Source organism: Micromys minutus (assembly GCF_963924665.1).
Source record: "Micromys minutus genome assembly, chromosome: 3".
NCBI classification, from domain to species: domain Eukaryota; kingdom Metazoa; phylum Chordata; class Mammalia; order Rodentia; family Muridae; genus Micromys; species Micromys minutus.
This window is the reverse complement of record NC_137972.1, coordinates 10,804,529-10,823,748: the sequence shown is the minus strand read 5'-3', so window position 1 is coordinate 10,823,748 and position 19,220 is coordinate 10,804,529. Positions and strand designations below refer to the sequence as shown.

At 44.0% G+C, this 19,220-nt stretch overlaps 1 protein-coding gene across 3 annotated transcripts in view; it reads right to left on the bottom strand.

Moving 5' to 3' along the window:
* EPS8 (EGFR pathway substrate 8, signaling adaptor) overlaps window positions 1–8,740 on the bottom strand; it is a 157,927-nt gene extending 149,187 nt beyond the window's left edge. For 2 of the 3 annotated variants that reach the window (XM_080914173.1, XM_080914176.1), the window contains exon 1: window positions 8,604–8,740. The gene's annotated coding sequence lies outside the window, so the exon portion shown is untranslated. Of the gene's footprint in view, window positions 1–7,663; window positions 7,798–8,603 lie in introns of those variants that run through there. The other variant, XM_080914174.1, reaches the window with a different exon arrangement.
* Between the last annotated feature and the right edge of the window lie 10,480 nt (window positions 8,741–19,220).

The window sequence follows — 19,220 nt, the reverse complement described above, 5'->3', positions numbered from 1 at the left end:
CTCACAGCCTTATCTGTTCACCTAAATTGTTTACAACTCCTTAATCTCTAAAGAAAATTCTAGAAATGTTATAAAATACAAACACTAGAGCAGTCCAGAAAAAGTACAGTGTTTAATGACAGCAAGTGTGTTTATCCCAACCCTAGAAACACCATGTTGTTCTATTAGACCCACAGATAACCAAGAATGTTCACACATTTTGAGATTAAAGATCAGCCTAAGTAATATTCTAATGCCATGCATAACATTTTCAAAATAAAACTAAATACAGCCTCTGTAAGAGGCTTTAAAATGCTTTTCTTTCCCTTTCAAGTATAAACTTCTGTTGATCATTACTTTTTCCCTTAAGGTAGTTTTTCTTCCCTTGTATTTAAAAAAAAAGTAATTTCAACAATCAAAATCTGACCTCTTATCAAAGGCATAACTCATTTATCAAATACTCTTTGTGTGTTCCTAGAGATAACTGTCAGATTCTGTGAGTTCAAAACTCTGAGATGACTGGAACAGGGTCCAAAGCTCTTTGTCACCCATTCCATCTGCTGTGAACTGTAAGGACAGTTTAACTGTCCCCAACTTCACTCTCTGAAGTTCAGACCCTCAGGATGATGGGGATGAAAGGGCACTCATCTGTACAGGAAGGGCAAGCTTCAGAAAGCCTGGCCATGAACAGAGACGACAAACTGTTCTTCAACAGCTTGGATGGTCCCATTCTTCCCGACTTCCGTGCAGTGAACAGTGCACGTAAAAAATGGGGCATGCTGGCTGTCTAGTCTTCGGTAACTTCTGGGTGTGAGAATGTCCACAGGTCCCACCACACCCCTATCACTTTGACCAATTCAAACTTACCTGTCCCTTTGAGGGGAATGCGGGAAAGCCCAGGACACTCACTCTTGAACTCCAGAAGTCATGCGATGAACCATTTCTGATGGATATCCTTGGCCGCTGGGAGCCTCTCCTTCCTTACTACACACTAGAAAGAATACACACTTGTATACAAGCACGAAACACACACACACACACACACACACTTCTATTTACCATCCTCCACAACAATTGCACCGAGTAAGTATTACTGTAGTTCCCACTTGACGTCATCTGCCTAGTTATATACACAGCTGATCCTTGACTTCAAGAAACTCAGATTCAAAGAGAGACAGGAAGAAATAGCAACCAACCCTACCTTATGTTTTGTTTTGTCTAATTGCTCAGTTTTTTCTTTAGGAGAACCTAATTCTTTTTTTTAATATTTTTTAAAAATTTTATTGGATATTCTCTGTATTTACATTTCAGATGTTGTCCCCTTTCCCTCCAATCAAATTTCCCCTCACCCTCCCATTGCCTCCACAAAGGTGCTCCCTCTCCCAACCACCCTCTTCCACCTCAGTGCCTTGGCATTCTCCTAAACTGGGAAAACAAGCCTTCATTGGACCAAAGGCCTCTCCTCCCATTGATGCCAGACACTGCTATTCTCTGCTGCACATGCAACTGGAGCCATGGGTCTCTCCATGTGTATTCATTGTTTGGTCCCTGGGAGTTCTGGAGGGTTTGGTTGGTTGATAATGTTGTTCTTCCCATGGGGTTGCAAACCCTTTCCTCTCCTTCAGTCCTTTCTCTAGCTCCTTCATTGGGATCCCTGTGCTCAGCCCAATGGTGAGCTGCAAGCATCCTCCTCTGTATCAGTATGGCTCTGGAAGAGCCTCTGAGGAGGCATCTATATCAGGGAGAACCTAATTCTTTATGAACACATTCAAGGTCCTCACACATCTCTGTCAGTGGGATGTAGGTCCAAAAACAAGAAGGAAACCAAAAATACTCTCATGGATCTTAAGTATGCCATCTAATGAGTCATCTTCCTGGAAGGCCTGCTACCCCTTGCTCAATCCCCGGAAATCACATGGTGAGTAGGGAAAACTGGCTCTGATTTCCACATGTACGCCATAGTACCCGCGTGTATTCCATCCCCCACGTACACGAACAAATGCATCAAATGTTAAAAAGATAAAAATAGATAAAAACAGGTACTTGGTTTTAAATCAAGACTCTAAATCATGAAACCGATAGATTTACTTTATCAACACTTAAAGTGCAGGGCTCAGAGAATACCTGTCAGTCACGCACTTGCTTTGAAATCATGAGGACCCAAGTCCAGTCTCCAGGGCACAGAATACAAAGAAAAGAAGACAGTCGTGCCCTAGAGTGTAGATGTGTATTTCCAGCACTGGGGAGGCCCGGACAGGAAGATCCAAGGAGTCCTTGGAGACCCACAGCTAGTTAGTCCAGCCTGACGGGTGGGCTCTAGGCCAGTGAGAAACCCTGTCTCAATGGGGACGGGCAAGGATCCTGAACATAAGAGCTTAGGTCATGCTCAGTCCACACCAAGCACATACACATTCCTATGTGTGTCTGATGACACAAATACCCACATGCATGAACACACACACACACACATACACACACACACATGCATTTACAAAGTCTTAAGTATCTAGCTGGGTGTGGTAGCGCACATGTGCAACCCAAGCACTTTGGAGGCTGCAACAGGGGGATCACCATGAGTTTTAATCCAGCTCACACTATGGTGGTGGGTTGATGTGATGCTTCTCAAAATGTGGTTCCCCCTCCCCAGCCCCCTGACAAGCAGATTCTTGGATATGCCAAGCGATGCTACGTAAACCTTGCTCCCCAATTTAACTGAATGATAGAAGGGTAGAGCCTGTGATTGGGCAGTGGAGGGAGAGAGGTGGGACTTGAGGATACTGTGAGGGATTTCAGGGAGAGAGAAGAAAGAAGACAGGGGTGGAAGACGCTACCATGAGAGGAAATGGGCTATGAGACCAGAAGAAGTGCAAGTAACAAGGGACTTCATACCTGAGGAGTAAGTTAGTACAGCTCTACTCCTGCCCAATCTAGGCTTAGGGTCTAAGTAAACTACCTGGATTGTCTATCCTTTACCTGGGCTGGCTAGGATTATGAATTCTTGCCATACACTCTACAGTGAGTTCTGGTCAGCATAAATTGCATAGTGAGACCTTGGCTTAAAAACATAACAGAAAGGCAAGAATCAAACATCTCCTCTGGCAAGAGAATAAAAACATTAGACAACCTAGAAGAAAATATTTTTGAAACCTAATTGAAAAGGTGCTCATATACAAAATACTTTTCTATAAAACTCTCATTGGGGTCTGGAGACTAAATCCACAAATGCTGGGAAGGTATGAGGCGCTGGGTTCACTCTGCAGCACTGAAAAGCAAACATTTCTTTAATGTTTAAACCTCTTAAAACTCTAAACCATGTTCTTTTAAAAGCTCATCAAGAATTAGGCAAAGGGGGTGGAGCTTAGCAATCAGGAGTGAGTGCTGTCTTTACAGAGAGCCCCAGTTCAATTCCCAGCACCAACATCAAGTATCACTTGACCAGCCCCGACGGATGGATGCCTCTGGCTTGGGCACCTGCACCTCATCGCATACCCACACACAGACACAGACAGATACCTAATTTAATTAATATTTTAAAAGTTTAAAAACAAAAAAGTAGGCAAAATGAGAATGATAGGTAAGATAGGAGAGTTTAATATGTCAAAGTCATTTGATATGATACTTTCAATAGAGACGCATCAAATCCACAAAACTTCGTAAGACCAAGGCTTAGTCTTAATATGTATATGAAAATAAACTCTAAAGTCTATGGATTCCAAGATGGAAAACAGACTCTGATATAAGAAGGTTAACTAGCAGTGTGTGGGACCAACTCATGAAAGTTGGCCAACTAGCCGAGAAAACGGGTAAAGAGCAAATTTGAAAGCAAAAGGCTCTGCTCCAGGCACCAGGCTCCAGATGGCAAAGTGCTTGTCCATGCTGGCACAGCTTATCAATGCCAACACTGCCAAACTCGTGGAATGGAAATGAACAATTAAGCCAACGCTGGAATGGAGCCAGGTTTCTCTTCATTGCTATAGGAAGTTCCCAGATGAAGGGGAGAAACCAGAATGTTTATGTATCACAATCAGCATTGTACCAGTATAAACTCATATTTACTTTAGTATCAATACATGCACATGCAGAAAAAAATATATACACACATATATATATATGCATAGATAGACTGTGTCTATCTAAATCCCTGTACATAAGTGTTTTTTCCTTATTTTTCACAGGAGAGCCTGCACTCAATGATATTCCATTAACGTGGACCCAAAGTGCTCAGACCTTGGTTTCCTTCAAAGTATAGCTCAAACCAACCTTGAATTCACAATTCTAGAACATCTGCCTCTAGAACATTGTGATTAGGAGCATTTGCAGTCACTCCTGGGTCAGATCTGGGTTTCCAATAAAAGTTCCAAACAATAAGAACCGAATTTCTAGACAAAATGGCTAATTTCTAGACAGGGACATCTTAGAGAGAAATGCTTTAAAACAAACAAATATCAACATCATCAGCAACAACAACTATTAACAGGAGTCTAACAAAGGGACTCAAGAATCAAGCTGTAAGGACTGAGCTTCGAGGGGGCGAGATTATAGCCCAAAGAATACAGTAAAGTACTCAGGAGTTCAGATCTATACACAAATGACCAAATAAATGAGTCCGATAACCCTGCGCCCACCATGGCAAAGGAACTTTGCTTTGTCCTCTTCAATCCAAAGCCCACAATAACTAGTTTCCTTTTTTCCCGGGTGTGGTCAGTCCAGGGTAGTTTTCTATTCACATGATAAATAACATACAGCTGCAGAGGGAGATAACACCCTCGGGGATAGGGAAGAGCCAGGAGTCTCCACCCCTTAAACCCAGGCAGTGCTAGGAAACTCCTTCCCAAGAGGAGGGGATGGACAAGAAAAGACCAGGAACTTAGCAGCAGGAAAAAAAAAAAAAAAAAAAAAACTGACAGATGCTATCTCAGCCAGAGATCAAGATGAGTCCGATAACCCTGCAGGTGGTTTGCACTGTGACCTGTGATGAATAAAAAGCACTTTGCCCTGGTTGTCTTTCAATCCATACCCACAATGGCTGAGCTTCCTAGTTTTGTGACAGGGTCTGTCCAGGCTAGTTTATATTCAACTTGGTACAAACTAAAACCATCAGAGAGGAGTGAGCCTCAGTTGGGAAAAAAAAAAAAAAAAAAGCCTCCATAAGATAAGGATGCAGGCAAGCCTGTGTGGTGTCTTCTTAATTAGTGATTGATCTGGAAGGGCTCATTCCATTGTGCACAGGGCCACTCTTGGGCTGGTGGTTTCAAGCAGCATTCCTCCATGGCCTCTGTATCAGCTCCTGCCTCCAGGTTCCTGGTCTGTTTTCAGTTCCTGCCTTGACTTCCTTAAATGACAAACTATGATGCCGAAGCAAAAGGTAATTAAACCCTTTTCTCCTCAGCTTGCTTTTGGTTGTGGTGTTTTATTACAGCAATATTAACCCTGACAAAGACTGAGCCTCACTAAGTAGCCAGGTTGGCCTCGAACCTGCCATCTTTCTGGCCTGTGCTTTCAGAGTGCTGGGATCAAAGGCCTGACTAATTGCAGCCTAAGCCTGGGACAAACAAAAGACAAATTCAAAGGGGAAAAGCATGCTATAAACTATATGACCAGGACTTTTTAAAATGGCCAAAGTTGTCCAAAAAAAAAAAAAAAAAAAAAAAAAAGGAAGGAAGGGGAGGAAAGAATCAGAGACACTGTAACAGTTAAGTGTAGCCAGTGTTCTCACTAATGGGTCCTGAGACAGAAAAAAGGCATTAGATTAAAATTAAGGGAGGTTAGGGCATGTGGCTCAGTGGTAGAGCTATGTGCTGAGAGAGACCTTGGGTTCAGTCATCAAAAAAAGGGGGGGGGGGGAGACACGTATTCAAAGTGTGAGCTATAGCTAACAAGACTACACCAATAACGACCCATAAACTGCAGTCAACAGTAACACAAGATGTTAGTAGGTCCTCCCCCCATTGCTGCACTTTTTTCCCAACCATATAAATAGCTTACAGACTACTTTCAGTATTCATTGAGGTGTTTTGTGTGTGTGTGTGTGTGTGTGTGTATGTGTGTGTGTGTGTGCAGCTGAACTTAGAGCCAGCCATTTGAGGTAGACCCTCTGCACCCCAGCACTGGGACTGCAGATGCATGCCAGCTTTTTTATGTGGGGACTCGGGCTTTGAACTCACCCTAGACTAGCAAGCACTCTATCCACCTAGCCCTCTCCTCAGGCCTTATGGTCTGTTTTAAAATCCCGCTTCAGATGTGGATCTGAAAAAGACTGCAGATACTACAGTGTGGGGACCTAAAGAACTCCCAGGTTCTTATAAATACTCTGTTTGCAAGGACTCCGCTACAATGTTTCTTAAGAAAAGTGTTCAGTCCCGACAGCTGCAAACAATTTGGTGGGGCAGTTCCCAGGAGGGATGTACTGTATAGCACTTTGGCTAAAGTTCCATCCCTTCCTCTCTGATACCCCTGCAGATGTCTGAAAGTTTATAAGCTATAGTCTGGTTGTTTTGCACTGAGACAAAAACGACCAAATGTGACTAACACAACTCGGAAAAGCCAACCAAAAATTTACACAGACTTAGGGCTAAGACTCATCTAGTAAAACTTAAGGAACTAAGGAAGGAGCTTTGAATCTGGGATTGATAGTTTCTTATTCAACACTAGCTCAAACGAGCTGATGTCTTAAGATAAAAGCAGGTGACTGAAGAGGAGATTCAGAAGAAGAAAAGGGAGTAGATGAAAAGATGGGAAAGCAGAGAGCCGAGCCTGTGTCACAGAGCTACAAAGAAGCTAAGGTTGAAAGGAACCAGTGTGGATTGAATCCGGACACTAGATGTGCACACAAAATGAACTCCTTTGCCTTTGACCACAAATGAGCAAAGTGTTCAAAATTAAACACCAGTTTCCTGTTAGGGAATTAAAAAAAAAAAAAAATCTTAAACAGGAGTTCACTTAAAGCATTTCCCACTGTGAATAAAAGGCTAGCTTGCCAATTATAATGACACTCACAGACACTGGCAAGGAAAGAAGCTACAAAGTAGACATCCCAAACTCTGTGAGCAACCCTTGGCTCAGAAGAGCAGGATTTAAAAGATAATTTCTTTCCCTTCTTTTTTTCCTGCTGCGAAGGAAGTGAGTTTCTTGTGGAATTTTACAGTCTTAATCTACTATGGTGCAGGAGAGGCTTTCTCCACACGCAAGCTTACTAGTCTGTGGCGCATTGCACACAACCGCCTATGGGACGAATCTATAGGCTAGTTTAACTTTCAGCTAGTGCGAGCTCACCAGATTTTCCACACCAGCAGACTAAGAACTACAGTAGCATGCCCCAAACCTCCAAACCCCAGCTTAAAAAGGAGGAGGAGGAGGAGGAGGAGGAGGAGGAGGAGGAGGAGGAGGAGGAGGAGGAGGAGGAGGAGGAGAAAGAGAAGGAAATCTTTACTATGAGAGGGGAAATGTATTGACTTTAATTTCAATAGACTCACTGTCCCAAAATCTACAATTTCACACAATGAGCACAGGCGTTCCAAACCCAGGGAGCCTTAGAATGGCATCCTTTCAAAGGAGAGAAATTAGAAACAGCCCACAACACAGACACTTTGAGGATTTTTTTTTTAACATAAAAAAGCCTTCCAGGAATCCTAATTCCACCTCCTCCCCAAAGTGGCAAAACCAAAGAAAACTTCAAAGTACTCACACGTGTCTGAACTAAGTTGTATCTGAACTATCTTATTCGCTATTTTGTCTCTTCCTCTTACTGTCTGAGGCAAGAAGTGAAACCTTTAGAAGAAAAGCAGCCGTGCGTTCGCTGAAGCATTGGCTCAGGAAAACCTCCTCTTCTAAAGCCTCGCTGCTCCAAATGTCTACAGATTTTAAGCCCAAACCCTAGGGCGTCCTGCCCCGGCGAGATGCCAGCAGCACTTGGGGGGGGGGGGGGGCTACAGGAGGAGGATTTGAACAGCGTAGCTCAGAGAACCGCGCAAAGATTTTGCATGTGTATTGTAGTCACTGAAAGGAGGGAAGGGATGAGACCCGGGGCGCCTTCAATGTCTCAGTGGGTGTGGAACCCTCCATACCACTACTGACAGCCATGGAGAGGCCATCTTCCCAAAAGTAAAATGCCGTTGGAAAGTGATCCAGAATTCACAACTGTTCAAACACAGAGCGCTACCTCAACTGGAGGGTGTATGCCAGGGCGGGTCCCCATCTAAACAGGTCCCCTGGGGGAGTCTCCACTTGGGCTGGGGTAAGAGTCGCTCCGAAAGCCCCACATCCAAGTCGTCAGGGCGGGGTGGGAGTCCAGGTGTGCCAAACTCAGGTACGCCCGCGCAGCTCAGGGGAGCGTGGGGTCTCGGGGACCCTCGGCGCACACCCCGGCGGAGCAGGCGGGGGTGGGGGGCTCGGGTCTCCTGGCGTAGGGGTGCGCGGAGCGGGCGCGAGGACGCGCTGGGGCGGCAGCGCCCGCGCACACCTGGCCGCCGACACCAGTTGCAAAGGGTCCAAGTGAACCGCAGCGGCCGCGGAGCCTGACACCGCTCCGGTCCCGGCTCGCAAAGACCCTTCCGGGAAAGCGAGAGGGAGCCCATGCCGCGGGAATCCCACCCGAGGACCCGCACCGATGTCCGAGGGGCTCTTACCTCGGATCCGCCCTCCGAGCTGCCGCGCTCCTCGGGGACTGCCACGACCTCCCTAGACGCGAGGGGACCGGTGGCTGAAGGGGATAGGTCCCGGAGCTGGAGCGCGCCCGCCCGCGCCCCGCTGCCGACACGCCGCAGGGGCTTGCCCCGAGTCCTGAGCCCAGCGCCCCGCGAGCCCGCCTCGCCTGCCGCCCGGGCCGTGTGTGCGCGCTGCTCGCTCCCAGCCATAGCCAGCGCGCGCCGCGCATGCCCAGCAGCGAGCCGAGAACGCGCGCTGCCCCGCGCGGCCGGGAGAGGGCTCCGTTAGCAAGGTCTTGAGGACAGTTGAGCCTCTAGTGGACCCTAGGGCTCTGGATCGGGTCCCAAGGGTTTCACCCGGCAGGGGAGACCCGGGATCCCAGCCTCAGACTGTTGTCTTCAATGCTGACCTGAGTCTGCAGAGCACCGCCTGGGACAGGGGTGATGCCCGGGCGGCGGAAAGAGCCCTCAGTTAACTGCGGCCAGGTCTTGCACAACTGAGGACCAGTGTTAACCTAGGAGTTACTGCCCTACCCAACTTCCAGCGGGAGGTATTCCCCAGCTTCTGACCTGTTGGTCTGCTCCTTTACCATCTCCTCAACCCGTGCAGTGTGCAAGTGGTACCCAAGGGCTTCACTGGTTTAGAGAGGCTACAAAACTCGGGTCCCTGGATGTAGCCAGCAAGTCCAGGCCTGTCTCACAAGGCGTCCTGGATCCCATTTTTCATAGAAGCTCCTGCCAAGAGCTTGGTGTAGTTTCGAGTTTGGGAGACTCTTCAGTCCAGTAATAACTGCTCACCATTGCTCAGTGCTCCCTGGCTCGGTCGCCGGGAGCCACAAAATAAGAATCTGCCAGTCTTCTCTCCTGAACCTGGCATTTTCTTACCTTTTACAATACACCCGTTGTCACAGCTACTCCCTCAGACACCCTGGCCCTTCTAGCTTCCAAGGCAATTGACTTCCAGAAGCCAAGAGAGACTATTAAACAAGACTTGGCTTAAATAGCTGGGCCTACCTGCTTTTCAAGGCAAGCAAAAGCTCAGTCGAGAGAATGTGAATTACCATTCCAGAATCTTCCATCCAACATTCCCGACAGACTGACATCTACTTGAGTATGTCCAGTATTGGAAATAGCTGGTTTTGATAGATCATATAGATAACTAGGATTGTTAATTGCTAATGCCAGGAACTAAGAAATTTACTTACATCATCTCTAACCCTTAAAATGAATCAGCACTTTAGATAAATTAGGAAAATGATATCCAGAATTTTCTTTGTGCCAAAGCCGATAGTGACATTGGGATTGAAATCCAGGCCTGCCTACTCCGGAGCTTACATAAATAAATAGATTTATGTACTCACATCAACTCCCCCTAAACTTCAGACTGACACAGACCTACCCTGAGGACTTACATGAAATTAATCTCACTCCTTACAGATCCTGTAAAGCCTTGCAGTAGTAGAAGCAGATTAATAAATAACCAACAGAGCCTTCAGTTAGTTATTTTGAGACTTGTCCTCAAAATGTTTCTTCTTTCGCTGATCCTCAAATGGCAGGGAAATCTGTCAAAAACATTCTTTTCTGACTTAAATGAACTTTAGGTTTTATATTCTCTGAAATCACACACACACACACACACACACACACACACACACACAGCAAACTAAAATGATCACTGAGCCCTTTGATCCAAGCAACCCTTCCAGCAAGACATCCCAAACCTGTATCCGGTTTTCTTTTGGCAAGCAGACTGCCTAGAGTCAAATAGAAGAGGCCTATATTAAGTGAACTTCAATTGAACTGTATCTTCCTCCTTAATACTCTCTGTAATTCTATACTGTTAGTTCTTAATTTTCCCTTTAAATTTTATCTTTGTATCAGGACATAATTTCATAGAAATATTACCTATCACCATAAGCTTAAAGTATCTATACATTGGATGCATAGGTTTTATTTGTTTCATTTGAATAATCTGGATTATAATTTGCTAAAATTTAATGTTAAAATTTTCTGTTTAAATTTTTTAATGAATTTCTATTTCTTTAGTCTCTCTCTCTCTCTCTCTCTCTTTCTCTCCCCCCCCCCGTGTGTGTGTGTGTGTGTGTGTGTGTGTGTGTGTGTGTGTGTGTGTGTGTGTAGCTGTACCATGGTACACCTACAAAGATTAGAAGAAAACATGACAGACTCAATTCTCAATTCTCTCCTTCTACCATGTGGGTCCCAGGAACTAGACCCAGGATATCAAGACTGGCGGTAAGTTCCGTCACCCACTGTGCCATCATGACAGCTTGAGTTTAGCTGTTTATAGCACTACCGTATATGTTTTTACTGTTTGAAGACCTCACTTATTATTAGGCATGTTTGGCATGTGCCTATAGTCAGAACATTTAGAAAAACACAGCCGAGAAGACCAGGAGTTCAAAGCTACCCTTTGCTATGTAGCAATTTCAAGGTTAGGCCGACCACATAAGATCCTGTCTCTTCCATCAAAAGGAAAAAAATCTCACTTGTTAATGTTGGCATTGAAACAAAAAATGATGTAGAGCAGAATAAACATAAATATCATGAGTAGACGAGCATCCCAAAGGTTGATTGAGCCTACAGCTGGGTATAAAAGCTATGTGCCAAAAGTTTCATTTCAAATATTTCAAAATAGGTAAAAAGAGATGATTCTAAATAGTCTCTTCACAAATATATGATACATATATGAGGTAATAGATGCTAAACATGGGATTCAGTTAATACATTGAAATGTGCAGCTACTAAAATATACAAATGCTAAGAACACATTTTTAGCAAGTCACAAAAAGAAATGTGAAAAATTGGGCTTTTTTGGTTATTTATTTTTTTCCTTAATGTGTAAATTTTTAATGGTAGACTTTAATCTGGGGAGTTTAGTCAGAAGTACTCTTCAAAGTTATTTAACTGATCTCCATAATTCCACCCTATAACCTGATAGAGAAATGTGACCAAGAAGCACTTAGTGTAGACTGAGTGTAGACCTGTAGCCTCTCCATTCTGTGTGCACAATGTGCCTATGCATGTGTGGTATATGCGTGAGCATGTGTTTGTGGTATGATCATTTTACACTCAGGCCTGGAGCATGCTTGGCCAGTGTTTTAGTTGAGCTGTATGCCTAGCCCATTTCTGAGTTGTGAACACACATAAGACATCTCTAGACAAATGTAGAAGAGAGGCACTATAGTTTAGGACATGATTGCTGTATCTGGTCTCATTCTCCTACGTATGATCTGGTAGCCAAGTTCTCTCCCTGTGGCCACCACTGCCCGTGTCATTTGTCACTTGAGAGAGCATGCCAAACGCTTAGGTTATTTGACCTTTTCACACTTAAAGCTTCTTGGGCCTCTTGTCCCTTATTTTGTGACAGTTGTGTATGTTTCTTATTTGTATGGTTCTTCATGTCCATTTGTCTTCTCAGACTCTGTTATGTTTATCCTTCAAGGGCTTTGAAGCTAAAGCTTCAGATTGCTTCAGTGTAACACCTAGATGTCACTGACAGGTCATCTGCCTTTGTATCCTCTACCTCAGCCATTCAACTCCACTAGTCAAATTAAATACACATACATTCCTTACACGTGGGTGAAATACTTTATTTTTGGCTGTCTGGCTTGTTAATAAGCAATAATTTTTTTGCCATACAATTTTTAAGTGCTACATGCAAATAATTTCTGGGGAAAACTTCACTCTATTATCTTCAAACTTCCCATAAATTAATGTCTGTTAAATGCCATTCACACACAAGGATTACAGGACCTATAAGAAAAACTAATCAAAATGACTAGCAGAAAAAATAGTCAACGATTCGATTTATGCTTCAGAAAAGCTAATTAACTGTGATCTGTTAAAGGAAAAACAAAACGAAACAAAACTCTAAGTAAAAGACCAACTAAAATGGCTAAGGATGTGTGAAATAGAAGCCTTCCTAACACTAGTAAGGGAAAAACACAGCTTCTGAGGTTGAAAACACCTTAAGGAAACTGTCCAACCAAACCATGAGGGTATGTATGGAGAGATAGAAAAACAAGAGTAAGAGGTGTGGATCACATGCAGGGAGTAAGAGGTGTGGATCACATGCAGGGAGTAAGAGGTGTGGATCACATGCAGGGAGTAAGAGGTGTGGATCACATGCAGGGAGTATTCAGAATCTCTGACAGGCAGTGAAAAGACTGCAGTAGAGGCAGGAACTGAAGAAAGAATAGCAGATGACATTCTAAGATGGACTTAAGGCATACCTTCAAGGCAGGGAGTTTCTCTCTCTCCCTCTCTCTCTCTCTCTCTCTCTCTCTCTCTCTCTCTCTCTCTCTCTCCCTCCCTCCCTCCCTCCCTCCCTCCCTCTCCCTCCCTCCCTCCCTCCCTCTCCCTCTCTCCCTCCCTCCCTCCCTCTCCCTCTCTCTCTCTCCCTCCCTCCCTCCCTTCCTCCCTTCCTCCCTCCCTCTCCCTCCCTCTCTCTCTCTCTCTCTCTCTCTCTCTCTCTCTCTCACACACACACACACACACACACACACACACACCAGAGGAAAAAAAAATCAATCTTAAGAGCCAGAAGATGGTGAAATATCTCCAGAGAGCTAATAAAAAAAACCACTGTCAACCTAGAATATGTCCAGAAATACTTTCATAACAAATGTAAAATGAGACATTTTGGAATGAGCAAAGGGTACCGTGTATGAAATGAAATCTCATTTCATAGATGTGCGTGTGAAGTAAGCCCACGTCAGAGGAAGAAAATGCTGGGGAAACACTCGAGCAAATGAGTTAAGGCTTCGATCCAGAGATATCTAATCTGTAAGGAATAAAATCTAGCACATGAAACGCATAGAGTTAAAGAGAACATCACCGCAATACTAGCCCGCAGCATGAAGAGCCGCAGGAGCAGAGTTAGATTGTTCTGAAACTATATTGTTTCGAGAAGGCTGGATCTTAATTTTAAATGTCCTTAAGCAAAACATTCAGAGTAAGATTGCAACAAAACCTTCCCATGAGGTCATTGCAGTATGAAAATGCTTTATGCAAGATTATTTACTTAAATCCTCAACAATCTTCTGGAAGTCTCCATTAGTAAGACATACGTGCTTAAGCATGTACGCACACGTGCACTCATGTGTTGCAGAAAATATTAAAAAATAGAATGGCTTATCTCTTTATCGGCCCCACAGTCTCACTCCACAGGCACCGCTTCTAGTGTGGAGCCTCAAACAGCCTCTGTCGCTCAGTCCGAGCCACACTCACGGTCTTACTTCATCTCCACGACTCCCTTCCCCGGCAGTTTTACTCTGCCTGCCCTACTGCCTCCATCCCGGTTGTTTCTTTGCCCCAAATCCCAACACAAACACAACTCTAGGGCCCAATAGCGTTTCATACAAGTTTATATATTAAATTCTCAATCCAGAAACCTTTACACAACAAGATTACATTAAATGGATAAAGATAGACACTGCCCTTCTCTATGAGACATAATACTATAAAATTCTTAAAATGTTTACAGCTACCTAACACTAATTAGGCCCACCTGGATCTAATTCATTCTTCCTGAGCTTCTTCCTCGGTCCTCCTCATCCTCTGACCTCTGACCCTCTCTCTCCACCTCCCTTCCCTGCCCAATCACCGGCTCCTGCCTTTATTTTAATAATTAAAATGGGAAGGTTCAGATGAAGTCACCTACATGAGTATGTGACTAGGCAGCCCTTCTTGGGGAAGTGAGATTAATATCAAAATATGAACAGTTGTAGGACTGCCTACACTCATGCAACACATAACTGTTGTAGCTGGGAATGTGTCTCAAAAATCCACGCGGTTATTGATAGATACGGCTCTCCCTCAGAGCATATGCATCTAGGCATATGCATGCATGTCATGTGTGTGTACATGTGTATCTGCATGCCTGTGTGACTGTAGGGCATTTGCAACTAAAGACACAAAATCCTTCAACCTGACAGAAAATAATCAGACTACCACCACCTCCTAACATGTTTCTAAGACTCTGTACCTCTGAGCTAGGGGCTGACAAACTTTTTTCTGTCAAAAGTCACATAGTGAATGCCTCTGCTATGTGGGTTGGTGGTTTCTGGTTGCTGCCCTGACATAGATCAAAAGCAGCCACCCACATACATAAGGATTACCTTGGTGGTGTTCCAATAAAACTTTATTTGTATGCATGAATTAGAACTCTCTTACAATTCCCATACGCTTCATCTTCTGAGATTCCCATCCATTCAGAAAGTGCTGACCATGCTTAGCTTGCCAACTGTGTGTGTGTGTGTGTGTGTGTGTGTGTGTGTGTGTGAGTGTGTGTGTGTGTGTGTGTGTGTGTTTGTGTGGTGTGTGTGTGTGTGTGTCTGTGTCTGTGTGTGTCTGTGTGTGTCTGTGTGTGTCTGAGTGTGTCTGAGTGTGTCTGTGTGTGTCTGTGTGTATAAACAGGGCATACTGGATTTGGCCCACAGACAATAATTCACTGACTTGGTTCACACTCATCTATACTTCCAAGGACATGGAGTTGAGAATCAGTAGCCAATTAATTTTTTAAAAAGTTTTGTGTTTAGAAGTAAATTTAAACTATAGCACATTCCTAAATATTAAAGAAGAGAGACTTAGACAGACTTCCGAATAACTCATGTATCATAGACAAAATTCATAAGGAAATTTTTTAATTATTTAGAACTAACTAGGTGTGATAAAGTATACCTTTAATCCCAGCACTCAGGAGGTGGGGTAGGTGAATCTCTCGAAATTTAAGGGCGGTCTAGCCTTTGTAGCCAATACTAGATCAGACCACGAGACCCTCACCGTAGTGAGAACCTGCCAAACAACAACAACCACAAAACAAACATACCAAAACTATTTAGAACCGAGAGAAAAGAGGAATGCGTGTTAATACATTTAGATAATATAATCTCTCTTACAGTGAACACGGGGAAGCAACTGCTCTGTTCAGCCCCATTTGTTCCACACGATATAATCGAGAAGATTACAGACACCAAAACACCCTTCTCGTGGGTTAGAAGTGAGCAAAGGCAAATATTAGTGATGAACATTTATCTCTGTTAATTCGGCAAACCTTAGACTACCACAGAGCTCGGAACAGTGGTTGGTTCTCTGAGCAAAAGGTGGCTGGGATAGGGAGACTAATGGAAGTAGTTTGTGATAGTCTATTAAGAGCTGCAGGTATGTCTGTCCCAAGGCCCAGCCTTGTCTCTCTGGAAAAGCCTGTGAAAGTGCATGCAGTTGGGGGCTCCTTAATGCAGCAAGACAGCAAGTGGAAGGATACGGCTGTTGACCAGGAGGCAGAGGGACCAGGTGATTGTAGTTCTAATTGGTGGTGAGGGTGGTCCAGTCAGGTCTTCTTATTTACTGAGCATCTAGACATCCAAAGGTCTCTCTGGCTGATATCCATCATGTTGGAATAGTCAGGAATGTTGCAGATAAAGGTCAGCTTCCCCAACAGGGCCACAGGGAACCTGTTTTTAACTTGAAGTGTGAGTTTATTGTCTAATGACAAGGTTTGCTCCTCCTGGAAAGTGTTATGTTTCTATGTCCTTGAGAGAGAAATTAAAATCTAGAACCTGACAGTTGTTGATCCATACATTAGCAACGTCGGACTATGGAACAGGAAAAGTGGCATTTGTTTTCTCTCTTGGGACATGGCAGGATGTCTGCCACTAAACAGCAAAACTGCCATTTAAATCACGGCTTTCCTCATAGCCAACTCGGCTCCTTCTTGCTGTGATAAACATTATCACCAACAGGAACGTGGAGAGGAAAGGGTTCATTTGTTTACACGTCCAGGTCTCGGTCCACCACTGTGGCAAGTCGAGGAAGGAACTCTCCTTTTGCAGGAACTGAAGCAGAGCCTTGGAGGAGTGCTGTCTACCACCCTGTTCTCCAGACTCAAGGTCAGCTGCCTTTCTTGTTAAGTCCAGGACCACCGACCCAAGGATGGCACCACCAACAGTGGGCTGTGCCCTCCCAAATTAACATTAATCCAGAGAAATCCCCCATAGACTTGCCTTCAAGCCAATCTGATAGAGGCAGCTTCTGACTTGGGGTTCCCTTTTTTTCTAGATGACTTTAACCTGTGTCAACTTGACCAACCCTCTCACCAGCACACATATCCCTATTCTGGCCAAACTACATCTTTTTGTATCTATGTATCTTTGTATCTATGCATTTATGTTTCTATATATCAATGTATCTTAATATCCATGTATCTATGTGTCTTTGTATCTATGTATCTATATATCCATGTATCTATATGGATATTTATCTTTGTATTTATGTATCTATGTAAGTAATAATTAAAATAACCCTGGAAAGGAAAGGGATCAAAAGCACTTATATTTTTTTAAACTCTAGCATAACCATAAAATGAAATTCTACTTCACAATGGCAGAGAATTATGTATCATTGTCTTGGATGGGAAACAAAATCTGTATTTGTTAGGTGAAAAAAAAAGTTACAATAAACTCCATGACAAAAAAAAATTACATTATGTTAAAGAAAATGACTAATAGTTTGAAAAGTACAGGTGAACATTTGGCAGTATTTTTATGGAAGAAAGGGTGACAATTAAAGGAGTTACTTTCGCTAAGATAATCAGTTATTTCAATGGTGTGTATCTATGTGGCGGGGGGATACATGTGAGTGCAGGTGGCCGGGGGTCTGAGGCATCAGAGCCTGGCTATGGAAGCTGGAGTTGTGAGCTGCCCGACATTCATAGATGGTAGGGGTCAAACTCTAGTCTCTGAAAGAGCAGTTCACATTCTTCTTAGCTATTTCTCCAGCCATAGTTTTGTTTTGGGGGCAGTCTTACCTGTACCAGAGTATCCCTAAACTCACACTCACCCTGCAGCCGGTCAAAGATGACCTTGAACTCCTGGCCTTCCTGCCCCAATCTTCTAAATCAGTGCCATTCAACCTGTGGGTTGCTCACCCCTTTGGGGTCAAATGACTCATTCACAGAGGTCAAATGTCACATATCCTGCATGTCAGATATTTTCATTACAGATTTCATAACAGCAGCAAAAGTATAGCTATGAAGTAGCAATGAAATAATCTTATGGTCAGGAATCACCACACTATGAGGGCCTGTATTAAAGCGTTGAAAAGAGATTAGAAAGGTTGAGAACTGCCGTTCTAAATGCTGGTCAGGGCATGTGAGACCCTCGCTGCTCATACGGTTCTGGGCCCTGAGCCTGGACTTCCTTTGTTCATTAGCAAGTGCTCTAGCACTGACTTAGCCCCAGCCCTTTAGTTAAGTTTTTGTTTGGTGTTTGAATTTTCAACTCTGAATATGCAATGGTTGGTAGCAGAGAAAGTTTAACATATTTTATTAAACCCTGTGAGCTGACTTTCTGGATTTTTACTCCTATTATACTTCAAATTATATTCTGCCAGATTTTTAAAACAATGTCTATCCCTGATGTCTAAAGCAGGGTGGATTGTTGTTGCTGTTGGTGGTGGTGGTGGTAGTGAGTCTGGTTGTTGTTTGTTTGATTTCCTTTGCTACTTTAGGTTTGTGGTGCTCTAGAATCTTTGGGCTATTTAGTACCCCTTAGGTATCCTCATTGGTTTTACTAGCACAGACTCTGTTGCCTGTGCTTAGCATCCAAACTTTCTTCTTCCTTGACTTCAGAATCCTCCTGAGAGGAAACAAAACAAAACAAAAAGTCCCTATTAGAAGCTGGCAAGGTATTAAAAAGCAAAGCTATGGATCTAAATTGGTACCTCCTGAAGAAAGCCCTTGAAAGTGAAGATAACTTTTCTGCTCGTGATGCAATTGTCTACATTTTAGTAAGAGGGAAAAATCAAACCTTTCCTCCAGTCCCCGTTTACAAGTGCTCTAAAAGGGCTCAAACACCAGGTAGTCTGGAGGGAGAGGAAGGGATGGAGAGGAAGGGGAAATTGAGAAGGGAGGGACAGAGGGAGTGTGAAAGAGAGAGGGGGAAGGAATGAGAGGAAGGAGGGAAGAGAGGGAAAGGAGGAGGTAGAGAGAGAAACGGGGAGAAGAGGAGAGTAAGAGGGAGGGAAGGGGGAGGGAAAGACAGGGTAAAGGGAGGGAGAGGAGGAAGGAGAGAGGGTAAAAAGGAGAGGAGGCGGGAGAAAGGAAGAAGGGTAGAGAGTGGAGGGGGGGAAACAGTAGGGGGAATCTTTATACTGAGAAAGCTTTTCACTTTCCAACCACACCAAACATATCTGAATAAGTATTTTCCCAATGCGAAGCTTTCAACACGATTCCCCGCACTTCCTTATCTTGTGAAGCCCAGGGAGTCTTATTGTATTAACTATAATTAGGAGTGTTCCTGAGGTACTCAAACTCCCATCCAAAACACCAGATGCTTGTGATTTTTGTCAAAGTTGACACCAGGTCTCCTTCGCACCTCAGCAGGGTCTGTAATCAACACGTTTGTGTCTACAGCAGAGCGGAGTCCCACAAATGAGTCCGTAAGCTACCGCACATCGGTTCAGATCGAATGTGTTAACAAGCAAGTGCTGGGCACATTAGCCGTTGCCACCGAATAGAATGTAACAAAGCAAACGAAATGGCACGCTTTAAAAATACACATATGGGGGCTGGAGGGGTGG